This window comes from Loxodonta africana, chromosome 11 (genome assembly GCF_030014295.1).
Source record: "Loxodonta africana isolate mLoxAfr1 chromosome 11, mLoxAfr1.hap2, whole genome shotgun sequence".
NCBI lineage: Eukaryota > Metazoa > Chordata > Mammalia > Proboscidea > Elephantidae > Loxodonta > Loxodonta africana.
The window spans coordinates 57,599,556-57,613,508 of record NC_087352.1 but is presented as its reverse complement, the minus strand read 5'-3'; positions in this window follow the sequence as shown (position 1 = coordinate 57,613,508).

Here is a 13,953-nt window from a genome sequence, read left to right as displayed (position 1 = left end):
AGAAGCCCCACAGCTAAGAAACCTATAAAACTTTCACTCAGTATTTCCCAAACTTAATTCACCACGAGACTCCAGTCCTTATTTCACCCCGAGAGCTGCTGCAGAGACTGGGACAATGGCTGTTGAAGGGGCTGGATCCCGTGAGTGGACAAATTCGACAACAACGGCCCAGCTTGTTAGGGATCAGGCTTGTCCTGAAAAATCCAGCCTCAGGGTCTCAATAAGCACATGACCGCCTCTGGTTATAAGGGGTTTAAGTGTGGCTGGAGGCATTCACAGACCAGGGAGGGGGAAGGTCAATGGTTCAGGGCTGCCTCTGGATGCCGGAAGTCTTCTGGGGAATTCAGGAAGGACGTGAAGTGCCCCAGAAGACAGTCTGACTGGGATGGGGACAGGGGCAGGAGAAAGACATGGGTTTTGATGGGTGAGTTGAGGTCATTGTGCCAGGTGCCAGGGTCTGGTGGCAGCAGTAGCTGTGGTAAGTCTTGCTGCCTGTTCAAATCTTGCCTGCAACCCTGATGAGCTTGGTGACTCCAGGCAAGCCCCTCAGTCTCAATCACCCTCACTTACCTTATCTGATCAAGGGGATGGTGGTAACAGTACCTTCCTCATATAGTTGTGGGGAGCTCTGAAGAAGGCCTGTCAGAGCAAGCAATCAATAAATGTCAGTTATCAGCATTGGAGCCCTGGTAGCGCAGTGGTTAACAGCTCAGCTGCTAATCAAAATGTCGGCAGTTCGAATCCACCAGCTGCTTCTTGGAAACCCTATAAGGTAGTTCTACTCTGTCCTATAGAGTTGCTATGCGTCAGAATAGACTCCATGGCAATGGGTTATTAGCATTATGCAAATCCCTTTTTCCTTCTTTCTCCCCTTTAAAGCTGCCTCTTCCTCAGGTGCCTCAATGGAATGAATACTGGAGTTGGCCCATTTGGGGTGGCTGAGAGGTGCCACTTTAGAAATAAGTGCAGTGTGGTCAGAAAGCATAAGTGCAGGGGTGAGGGTTTATCCCCAGCTCTTCCAGGTCCCTTCAGCTACCCTCACTACACTTCAAGTGTTCAGGGTTTGGGTCACCTGTGTTGCTCCAAATTGCTGGCTCAGAAAGTGTTTTGTTGTTGTTGAAAGAGCTTCTCATGGGTTTTCCAGCTGAGAAGGAGGTAGGTGGGTGGGTGGAGGATTGAGCAGTTTCCCTGGAGAGGACACACACTCACTCCATGGGGCCCTTCACTGTCCCTTTGCTGGGTGGCCAGTGGAGACAAACGCCAGGAGAGAGGTGAGAGGTTCCTCCTGTGGCAGCTAGCAACTAGGGCAGCCCTGAGCTGAGGTGGGGAGGCTCTGGAGGGGCTGGGAAATCCTGCTGGCCAAAATTCTAGGGGCCCAGAATTCTCCCAGGAGAAAGAATCTTTGGACTGAAGCCACTGGGCCTCCGAACAGGTCCTCAACATGCAAATATGTATCTGGGGCGGGGTAACAGGTGTCCCACCTGATCGCTAACAATTGTGGGGTCTGGAGAAATAGGACATGGTTGATGGATAAATGCTGGTGGGTGTCAGAAATGTTGGCAAGGCCGAGGACAGAGCTGGGTGGAACCACCCCAGTGGGCCAGAAGGCACCAGGAAAGGAGGGAGGGGGTTACGGTAGATGGCAGTATCAAAGCCTGCCCTTCCACCCCAGCCAAGCTAGGTTTGGAATTCAGAGGCCAGAATCTGAGCTCTGGCTGGGCCATTAATTCAGGAGGAAAACTTGGTCCCGTCAATCAAAGATGGGAGCCCCTCATCGGTAAACTGAGGCAGCGGTTCAGATGTTCACTGAGGTCCACTAGGTATCTTAGGCCTCAGCGAGGACGCACTTCATCTGATTTTTTTCCTGGTTCTTTGGAGAGGAAGGCGACCACCTCAGTGAAGCACAAGGTGCCCCGCGGGGACCAGGTTGGGGTGAGAAGAGGCCCCCACTAAGAGCCGGTGGAGGTGATAGTGACGAAACCCCAAGTCAAAGGAAGAACGCCCGCGGCTCTGGGCTCGGGGAGAGAGGTCCAGAGCCCCTGGCTGGAAACCAGGCCTGGCAGCCGGCACTGACGCCCCCGCAGCTCAGGGAGGGGAAGCGCGGGCTGGGCGGCCCCGCTGAGCGGTGGCCCGAGACCGGCGGCCAATCCCTGAAGCCCCTGCTCGCGCTGCCGGAGACTCCGCCCAGCCGGTCTCCCGCCCCCGGGTGTGGTCCTGGCTCGACCCCAGAGGGCTGAACAAGATGAAGAGGCCAGAGGGAGCGGTAGCCATCACTCATCAGCCGCCTCCCACACTGAACCGCCTACCACCCCTCAGGGGCCCTGAGCCCGGGAGTCTGCTGCCCCCAGGGACACCAGAAGGAGAGCCAGGTGAAGGGACAAGGATGCCTTTCTCCCCTCCTTCTCAAGAATGGAGCTCAGAGAGGGACCTCTGTGACCTTAGCCATTTTCTACCCACCCCTCCTCCCCAAAGCTGAGGGGCAGGATGGCTCATGGGAGCCCCCACCTCTGCAGGCATCTCCCACCTTCCTCCTTCTGCACTACTCTCTCTTCCCTTTCTCTCTTCCTCATCTCTTTTCCCCTCTTCCTCACCACCCACCCATATCTCCTCATCTCCTTTTCCCATCTCTGCTTCCTTCCCATCTCCAGCAAAGAAACCTAAGGCCCAATGTTTCCATTCCATGTTCTGTCCTCAGGGAGAATATCACCATTTTCCACATCCCTCTCCTCCCAAGGGGAATGGCCTTGTAATCAGGCAAACACTCTCTCCTGTTCTGGGGCCCTGCATGGGTTGCTGATGAGAGCCTCTAACACAGCTGCCCAGGTACCCATTCATAGAACTTAACATGCCCCGAGTTAGCAGAACACAAAGAAAGTCTACGTAAGCCTAGGTTTTCCTAGCCCTGACAGGTTTTTCTGGGAAAAGCAGAAGGATCAGGCTAGTGTAGAAATAAACATTGTTCAAGTTCTTAATCCTACAAGTCTGGGGAGTCGGGGGTGTGCTGGGGGAGGAGCGTCTTGGAGCATTAGAGTGGGGTATCTGCAGATTCCTTTTTAGGACCTCCTAGTCTATTTCTGCTCATTTTTCTTAGCTGTAAAAGGCAGCATTTCTGCTCATTTTTCTTAGCTGTAAAAGGCAGCACTCAGTACCCTGGGAGGTCAGCAGAGCTTTGAGAATTTACAAAACAATGAGACACCACCAACCTGTGTGGGGTTTGACCTCCAGAAATGGCATCCAAGATGTGGGGTGTGGGGAGACCACCCTGCCTACAGCCAGCAAGTCAGGGCACCTGCTTTCTCTCCCAGCTCAGGGGCTGATGGGAGCCATGGGCAAGCCATTCCCCCCCGCCCTGGTCCTGGGCTGTGAGGTGGGCATTAAGCCTTCCAGTCCTCAAGTGATGGGATTCCATGTGGACGGCAATGGGGGTCTAGTACCCTCCAACACCATCACCACCGCTCTGATCACAGCCTCTGCATCTGTGCACTCTGTGTGCTTTTTCCTTCCCTTATATTTAGCTAAACTCATAGGAATGTTGCTAATAACTACCCTTCTCCTCATTTTTATTGTTGAAGATGCTCAGTAGGTATTTGGGGAATGAGGCCTGGCAGGATGTTCAGGACCTGAAGGGTTGGAGTCGGTATTGGAGGAGGAGCCTGGATATAGCACAGAGCCAGCTCCTTGAGGGGCCTCTGTGGGCACTGGGCCTCCATCACCAGGCTGGCTCAGGAGGCGTCTCCCTTATCCCCCTGTTCTAATTAGGGCAGGTACTCAGCCAGCTAGGGGGCAGGGGACAAGTTAAGGGGTGTTTCCTCTGGCCCAGGGCAGGGAGTGCAGCTTGGGGCACCACCTATGTTCTGGGGCAGTGGGGAGGGGAGTGTGTGGTGGGGAGTATGCGTGCTAGGCCTTCAGAGAGAAGCTGCAAATGCAGCCCCGGGCCCAGCATTCCAACTAGGAGATAAAGATTGAATGAACTGGGCATCAGACACTGCTCTAACCTTTTGAGGCCCATCTCAGAGCCACTTCTGCTATGACAACTCCTTCACGAGCAAAAAAACCAAAAACACCTTCCTTTGTTCTCTGCTTGGCCTGATCTCTCTTCTCTGCCTCACATAGTGCAGACCCTAAAGCGGATGACTCTCTGCCACCTTGCATTTCGTCATTTCAGGGCCTTTTCCTTGTGTTCCCAGATAGCCTGATTCCTTCAGAGAAGGGACCAGCATGTCCCCAACCTATGTGAACAGCAAAGGAGCCCTCAGAAGTACTGGAGTGTGGGTCTGTGGATCTGATGGTTACACACATGCCGGCCACACACACTGCACACCACCCTTCACCTGCAGGCCCGCAGCCCACTCCTGTGTCCTGCCCATTCCTCACCTATCCCTCCCTGTCCAGTTTTTCTCCATACCCATCTATGGAAGCAATGCCTCTCCCCTGTGCCATTTGTTCAACTGTTCCTCACCCCTGCTGGCAACTTGATGAACATCAAACCCACAGAGGAATTTCCTTTCTTGCTTTTATTCAAGGAGAGACCATTCCTTCTGCTTCCCAGACACTGCCTGCCACTGTTGGTGATGAGGACACTGAGAACCTTGGAAGACCTGAGGGGCTTCTGAGTGGTCAGACATACTCAGGGATACTCAAGCATCGTTAGGTTTGGGGAATTTATTGCTTTCTGATGCTTTATAAGGTGAGAGCTCTCCTAGTTCACTGAGTTGCAGATGCTCATTCTTTTGGCATCGCTGAAAGTGGGCCACGTCTTACTCAACTGAAGTCAAGCACTTCCAGAGAGGATTGCATTCACTTGTTGGGTGCCTGGGCCACTTTAAATTCTTGGCTTGTTTTTTGGACCACATTGGTAGTGTGAATTCAGACTGCAACCTGTGTGAGGAGGAGCGGATGGTTCACATTTTCTGAGACTTCTTTCCCTACTCTCCACCCAGCACGCAGGGTGAGCACGAAGTCTCCTTGCTGTCCTTCACTCCATGGCAGGCTCATTTGTCACCAGTGCACTGAGGATGTAAGCCCTTTGGTGTCCTGGCTTTATGCACAATTCTCTTAAAAGACTCTCCATTTGGGGTTTACTTCTTGGTGATACATAAAATAATGTTATCTCACAGTCCCTTTAATTTGAAAAAATGACTTGTGGTTTCTCTATTAACCAGAATTCCCTGTCCTCTAGCCATTCCTGCTAACAGAGAGTTACTCTACTAGTAAACTGCAGGGTAGCTGTGGTAATTGAGAGTTCTTCTTTGGATCTAGAACAAAGCCCCTGAATTCCAGAGGGCAGTGCCAGGCCACCCGGATGTACCAAGTCTCCCCAGCAGGATGACTAAGAGAGCTCCACCAGAAAAGGCAAACAGGGACTGGCCACAGGACTAGGCTTGGCATGTAAGTCTTGGAATTCATGCCGCCCCAGCCCTGGCCAGAGGTGGCCCAGGATGAGGTGAACAGGATGAATGGGAAGGAAAGATGCGTTGGTTACATCCTTTCAGAGTGCAAGGAAGAGAGACTCCAGTTCTCCTCAGGTGATAGGGTTTAACCGGGGTGGTGAAAACCTCTACATAAGGCCTCAACAGCCATGCAGTCAGCAGTTATGGTGACCCAGCTTCTCTTGCTTTCTCTTCTTTGTCTCTGCTTCTCCTTTCACAGCCTGTTCTCTATGAAAGGCTCACAACTAAGCTTTCCAGGAGAGAGAAGCTGCATAGGTTGGTTGGTTAATCACTATAAATGCAGTGTCATGACTGGGTACGGTTCTAAGCCTAGCCACTTCTAGCTCACTGTCTAGTCCACAAATGGCTGCCTTTGGCTTTGGCACCAATTTTTGGTCAATCATTTGTGGCCTGGGTCACATGATAAATAGCATGGAACCTCCGGTCACTACTTTTCTCAGAATGTATTCCCTTTAAGGTATAAATAAAAGACCACCCTCCCGAGGCTGTCTGAATTTTAACAAGGACTTGGAGTTCACGGTGCTGACTGATTCAACTCTTCACTTCTTTTGACTTAAGCCCTCAGTTGTGACCCCACACTTCTATAAATTCCATGGTGCCCACTTCCCTGGGCATCTTGTTATTTGGAAAAATGGCACTGTCATGGATCAAATGGATCATGTCCACTACCCACCCAGTTCGGTAAGTGCTGCAGAAAGGCCTGGTTCGCCTTGGATGTTAACCATCACAATCACCTCAAATACTACTTCAAATACCCTTGGTTTACCTTAATAACCCATTCTGAGTCTATCAGATATGAACTCATCTATATCGTTCTTAAACATACTTCTCTTTAACACATGACATTTTAAAATTACTCAAAAAATAGGAATGTATTGTAAACATTTCAAAAATGGGAAAAACAGAAAAATTGCCTGTCCCATTTTAATACAACCCATAATAATATTTTTCTTTTTGAAAATGTTTAAAATACGTACACAAATCTTAAATGTAGAGTATTATGAGTTTCTACATATGCATACATCTGTGTTACCATCACTCAGATAAAAATGTAGAACACTCTCAGCATCCTAGTAGGCTCCCTCCTATCCCTCCAAAGGTAACCACTCTTCTGACCTCTATCATCATGGATTATTTTTACCTATTTTTTAAACATCATATAAATGGAATCATGTAGTATATATAGTTTGATGTCTGTACACTCAATGTGATGCCTGAAATTCATCCATATGGATATCAGTAGTGCTTTTTCTGTGCTGCATAGTGTTCCACTGTGTTTCATAATCCCATCCACTTAATACAACTAACATTAGCATTTTAACGCAGGGCTTTGAATTGGTTCATTCTGGTTTTACACCCTGCTGAGAATTTGCATTTCTAACAAGTTCTCCAAAACAAAAAAAAACAAACCTGTTGCCGTCGAGTCAATTACGACTCATAGCAACTGGTTAGGGACTAATTCTGAGAATCACCAGTAGAGCAGTGGTTCTCAAAATTTATCATACATAAGGATCACCTGGGGGTCTTGTTGAAATATAGATTCTGTAGGGACTGAATTGCTGGGGCTGAGGGCTGGGGATCCCGGTGTCCGGGGACATCTAGGTCAATTGGTGTAACATAGTTCATAAACAAAATGTTCTACATCCTACTTTGGTGAGTAGTGTCTGGGGTCTTAAAAGCTTGTGAGCGGCCATCTAAGATACAAAGGAACTAATAGGAGCGTGCTTTTTGGTTCAATAAAGTATACAAGACCAAATGGGCAAAAGCTGCCCAAAGGCAAAGATGAGAAAGCAGGACAGGACAGGAAAACTGGACAAATGGACACAGAGAACTCAAGGTGGAAAGGGAAAGGGGGAGAGTGCTGACGCACTGTGGGACTGCAACCAATTTCACAGAACAATTTGTATATAAATTTTTGAACAAAAAATGAATTTGCGCTATAAATTTCCATCTAAAACATAATAAACTTAAAAAAAAGTAGATTTGATTCGATATATCTGGGGGGTAGAAATACAAATTCTCAGCAGGGGTTTGAACCGGTGGTTCGAAGTCCTGTTTTAAAGTAATTACCTCTTTTTTTTTTTAAACTCTGCATATGTATTTTTAAATATAGTTTTAAAACAATATACTTACGGCTTACAGGGCTTTTTTTTTTTTTTACCTTTATACTTAACCTTTCTGGTTTTAAGAATATTTCCATCCTCATCCTGTACTACATATTGGTGAAAACAAGTTTCTTAAGTTGCATTGCACCCGTGTAAAGGGGTTACTTTTTCCTTCTATTTCGTCTAAAATTGCCTTTAGAAGATTCAAAGGGACTGAACTTGATTGTACCCTTCTTCATTCTGGTCTTGTCCTCACTCTGCCATTATCTTTTCAGAGGGAGGCTCTTGTTTCCCCATGTACCACGTGCAGGGAGAGCAGCGGTGTAGTGGGCCCAGGCCCTCTTGGAGCTCACGTCCATGATGGACACATAGAAGCATATGGAAGCCAACTTCTCCACCTGGTAGAACGCCTTTTCTCAGGGCCAGGCCAATCTGCATGGCCTCTGGGCTCTGAGCTTCTGTGGACCAGAAGCCGACTGAGCAAACGGCCTGATATGCACATTAGACTGAAGTGCCCGCGGGTGCTGTTTAGTCAGGGAATGTTCCTGATTCTCCCTGGAAGAGTGCAGGCCTCAACCTCTGGGTGATGGTCTGACTAGGGTCCTAACCCCTGCAACTCATTGTCCCCCCGTACCCGGCACACATCTGCAGGGTAGCCTCTGAGTTCGTGAATTCCATCTCATCTGTATTGTGGGGCTCGGCTCCTGCGAACTTTGCTTCTCTTTTTGCAACCTAAAAATATGGTCTGAGGAATAACTTCATTCTCAGCATAGATCATTTTTGGTATCAGCATGTTCTCATTCTGTAACTTCTGATTTTATCTTGACTTGTATTTCTCAAAAGGCTCCCAAGGAACTGCATATCCACAGCACAAGTCTGGGTTTTATTTCTCCTTCCAGTGTCCTTTGTTTCAACAACAGGGTCAGGCCTCTGGAACGTGGGTCTCCATGTAGGCTGTGCTGAGACTGGACCACAGCTTGGCTTGGGAGGACCTCATGTCCTTTGCTGTAACTTATTGGAATGTGGTGAAATTGTGGGGAGAGCACGGATGCCAGAGGACAGACAGGTGGAGCCTTGTTTTCCACACTGGGTGTGTTCTAGACAAGTTTTACCTACGTCAAATGCTTGCTTCTTCACTGAGCTTCTCAAACCTGAGGCACAAGAGTGTATAAGCAGAGTCTAAGGCAGTGGAGCCTGGACTGGAGCCTGTGGGCTCCCTGGGGAAGTGAGGCGAAGGCACAGGACACAGTCCTCATCACTTGTCTATGCTTCAGCTACTTGTCCTAGCTGCTCCTCATAGTCCTCAGACCTCACTGGTTATGGTTCCAGAGTCAGCTGATGTCCCGGCAAGTGAGACAGGGGTATACAAGCAGCTCCCTGCAGCCTTTGCTCTGTGGACAGCTGTGGACATTCAAATAAATAGAAGGTCTAGGGTGAAGAAGGGGGGCCACCCAGGCCGCATGAGGGGAGAGGCATGGGGAGGACCATTTCTTTTTTAAATTGTACTTTAAATGAAGGTTTACAGAACTAGTTTCTTATTAAACCATTAGTACACATATTTTTTGTGACATTGGTTACCATCCCCATGACATGTCAACACGCTCTCTTCTTGACCTCGGGTTTCCAATCACCAGCTTTCCTGTCCCCTCCTGCCTTCTAGTCCTTGGCCCTGGGCTGGTGTGCCCCTTTAGTCTCATTTTGTTTTATGGGCCTGTCCAATCTTTGGCTGAAGGGTGAACCTCAGGAGTGACTTCGTTACTGAACTAAAAGAGTGTCCGGGGGCCATACTCTTGGGGTTTCTCCAGTCTCTGTCAGGCCAGGAAATCTGGTCTTTTTTTGTGAGTTAGGATTTTGTTCTACATTTTTCTCCAGCTATCTCTGGGACCCTCTATTGTGCTCCCTGTCAGAGCAGTCAGTGGTGGTAGTAGGCATCACCTAAGGTCCATGATTTTTGCCCTAACTTCTCTGCTGCTCTAGGAGGACTCTGTTCTGGTCTTCCTTCCCTGTGCCCTCAGTGGGGGCAGAAGTGAAGGTGGAAGCTGTCCGCCTTGCCCTGGTGCTCTGTGCTTCAGGCAGGCCTGCTGTCTTTTACTGGCAGTTCAGAGGCTGTGCAATGGTGGACTCCCTAGCTCTGGGGGCTTTGTATCTTTTGTGTTTTTACTGAGGAGAAATAAATGGCAGTGTCCCTGGTCAGAGGGATTTGGAGCATTGGCCAGCAGATGGGACAGATGTTTGGCCCCCACTGGCTGCCCTAGGTTTCCTTACTGCTTGCTGGCTTCTTCTCTCCCTTTCTTACTTCCCAGGAAGTAAGGAGGAAAATCGTCTTTGAGACACTGTTGAGAAAGGGCCAAGGCAGCACAAGCCTGTGGTGCCATCTAGGGGAAGAGGTGTCCCTGGGGTCATGGCTGGTTCAAGCGGATGCCTCATTCAGGATTCATATTAAAGAGAAAAAAAAAAGGAGGTGGGGGGGGATATGGATTGAAAGGGCAAGCTGAGGCATTGTCCACATTATAAAAATTATTTCTCATTTACAAGGCATTCCTTTTAGAGTACCTTTAAAATGTATGCTCCCATCCTACATTTTAAATTATTTGATTTAGTAAGAAATTTATAAACCTTTTTTTTTTTTCATGGAGGGAGAGGAGATGGCACTTCTGTATAAACTAAGAAAACCTACAAAAGAGACGGGTCACTCCCCCAAAAGGGCAATATAGATACACTTGGTTTTATATATTATTCTTGTTGTCATCAAATTTTTTCTTTAAAAAATTTCATAAAGATGGTTTCATAATGAAAACCTAAGTATATTAACAGAGGAAAAACTGTTTTTCATTCCTTACTTAAATCCGTCTAGGATGGAGACCCCTAATACTTGTTCAAAGTCCACTTATACGCCAACGACTCTCAGGTCTGTATTTCCATACCAAACTCTCTCCCAAACTCCAGGCTCCTTTCCTCAAGTGCCTGCTCAGTATCTTTGCTTGGATGTCTGATAGACTCAAATTGAACTACTGATCTTTCCTCAAAACCTGCTCCCCTGGCAGCTTTCACTATCTCAGTGGCTAAAACAAAAAGTCCTGGAGAAATCCTTGACGATCATCAGGAAGGCTTAAGGCTATATCTTCAAAATATATCCATAGAGAACAGGAACCCTACAAGGATGCCCTTTATCACCACTCTTATTCAGTGTTGTATTAGAGGTCCTAGCTAGAGCAACAAGGCAAGAAAAATAAATAAAGGGCGTCAAAATTGGTAAGGAAGAGGTAAAATCATACCTATTCGCAGATGATATGATCCTATACAAAGAAAACCCCAAAGAATTCACAAGAAAGCTACTGGAACTAATAGAAGATTTCAGCAAAGTATCAGGGTACAAGATTAACATTTAAAAATCAGCTGGATTCCTCTACACCAACAAAGAGAACTTTGAAAAGGAAATCAGGAAGTTAATACCATTTACAATAGCCCCCCAAAAGACAAAATACTTAGGAATAAATCTAATCAGAGCATAAAAGACCTATACGAAGAAAACTGCAAAACACTACTGCAAGAAACCAAAAGAGACCTACATAAATGGAAAAACATATCACGCTTATGGATAGGAAGGCTCAACATTGTGAAAATGTCTACTCCACCCAAAGTGATCTAGAGATACAATGCAATCCTGATCCAAATTCCAACAGCATTCTTTTAACAAAATGGAGAAACTAATCACCAACTTTATATAGAAAGGGAAGAAGCCCCAGATAAATAAAGCATTACTGAAGAAAGCACTACCTGATCTTAGTACCTACCATACAGTCTGGTACTGGTACAACAACAGACACACAGACGGATGGAACAGAATTGAGAACCCAGGTGTAAATCCGTCCACCAATGGGCAGTAGATATTTGACAAAGGGCCAAAGACCATTAAATGAAGAAAAGACAGTCTCTTTAATAAATGGTATGGCATAATTGGATGTCCACCTGTAAAAAAAATGAAACAAGATCTGTCTCACACTATACATAAAAACTAATTGAAAATGGATCAAAGACATAAATATAAAACCTAAAATGATAAAGATCATGGAAGAAAAAAATAGGGACAACGCTAGGAGCCCTAATACATGGCATAAATACAATACAAACCATTACTACACATATTTTTTGTGACATTGGTTACCATCCCCATGACATGTCAACACACTCTCTGCTTGACCTCAGGTTCCCAATCACCAGCTTTCCTGTCCCCCCCTGCCTTCTAGTCCTTGGCCCTAGGCTGGTGTGCCCCTTTAGTCTCATTTTGTTTTACGGGCCTGTCCAGTCTTTGGCTGAAGGGTGAACCTCAGAAGTGACTTCATTACTGAACTAAAAGAGTGTCCGAGGGCCATACTCTTGGGGTTTCTCCAGTCTCTGTCAGGCCAGGAAATCTGGTCTTTTTTTGTGAGTTATAATTTTGTTCCACATTTTTATCCAGCTCTTTCTGGGACCCTCTATTGTGATCCCTGTTCAAAGCAGTCCGTGGTGGCAGCAGGCATCACCTAAGGTCCATGATTTTTGCCCTAACTAACAATGCACAAACACTATAAGATAAACTTGATAACTGACAGCTCCTAAAAATTACACACTTATGCTCATCAAAAGATTTCACCAAAAGAGTAAAAAAATTTTGGCTACGTCATATCCACAGGGGTTTAATCTCTAAAATCTACAAAATACTTCAACACCTCTACAACAAAAAGACAAATAATTCAATTAAAAAATGAAGGATATGAACAGGCACTTCCCAAAGAAGACATTCAGGCAGCTAAGAGATACATGAAGAAATGCTCGTGATCATTAGCCATTAAAAAAAAAAGAGGAATGCAAATCAAAACTACAGTGAGATACCATCTCACCCCAACCAAAACCAAACCCACTGCCATCGAGTCAATTCCAACTCATAGCAACCCTATAGAACAGAGTAGAACTGCTCCATCGAGTTTCCAAGGAGAGCTTGGTGGGTTTGAACTGCCTAACCTTTTGGTTAGCTGCCGTAGCAGTTAACCACCACACACCACCAGGGTTTCCCACCCCCAGCAAGGCTGGCACTAATCAAAAAAACCAGAAAATAATAAATGTGTTGTAGAGGTTGCAGGGAGATTGGAACTCTTATGCACTGCTGGTGGGAATGTAAAATGGTACAACCACTATGGAAAACGATATGGCACCTCATTCAAGAGCTAGAAATAGAAATATCATTTGATCCAGCAATCCCACTCCTAGGAATATACCCTAGAAAAATAAGAGCCATCACACAAATAGACATACGCACACCCATGTTCACTGCAGCATTATTCACAACAGCAAAAAGATGGAAACAACCTAAGTGCCTATCAAAAGGTGAATGGATAAACAAATTATGGTGCATACACACAATGGAATACCATGCAATGACAAAGAACAATGATGAATCCCTGAATGTCTCACAACATGAATGTATCTGGAGGGCATTATGCTAAGTGAAATAAATCCATCACTAAAGGACAAATATTGTATGTGACCTATTATAAAAACCCAAGAAAAGGTTCACACAAAGAAAAAAACAATGATGGTTATGAGGGAGGGGAGGGGAAATCACTAACTAGACAGTAGACAAGAGTTAACTTTAGTGAAGGGAAAGACAACAACACAATTTATGGGAAGTCAGCACAACTTCACCAAGGCAAAGTCATAAAAGCTTCCCAGACACATCCAAACACCTTGAAGGACCGTGATACTGGGGCTAAGGGCTGGGGACCATGATCTCAGAAGACATCTAGGTCAACTGGCATAAAATAGTTCATAAAGAAAATGTTCTACATCCTACTTTGGTGAGTAGCTTCTGGGTTCTTAATACCTTGTGAGTGGCCATGCAAGATACATCTATTGGTCACATCCCATCTGGAACAAAGAATGAAGAAAACCAAAGACATAGGAAAATACTAGCCCAAAGAATTAAAGGACCACATGAACCACAGCCTCCAACAGCCTGGGCCCAGAAAAACTAGATGGTGCCTGGCTACCACCAATGACCACTCTGACAAGGATCACAATAGAGGGTCCCAGACAGAGCAGGAGAAAAATGTAGAACAAAATTCAAATTCACAAAAAAAAGGCCAGACTTACTGGTCTGACAAGGACTGGAGGAACCCCTGAGACTATGCCCTGGATACCCTGCTAACTCAAAACTGAAACTACTCCCAAAGCCCACTTTTCAGACAAAGATTAGACAGGCCTATATAAAACAAATAGTAACACACGTGCATCTCAGTTCAATAAAATGTTTGAGACCAAATGGGCAACTCCTACCCAAAAGCGAGATGAGAATGCAGGAAGGGACAGGAAAACTGGACAAACGGACACAGGGAGCCCAAGGTGGAAAGGTGGAGAGTGCT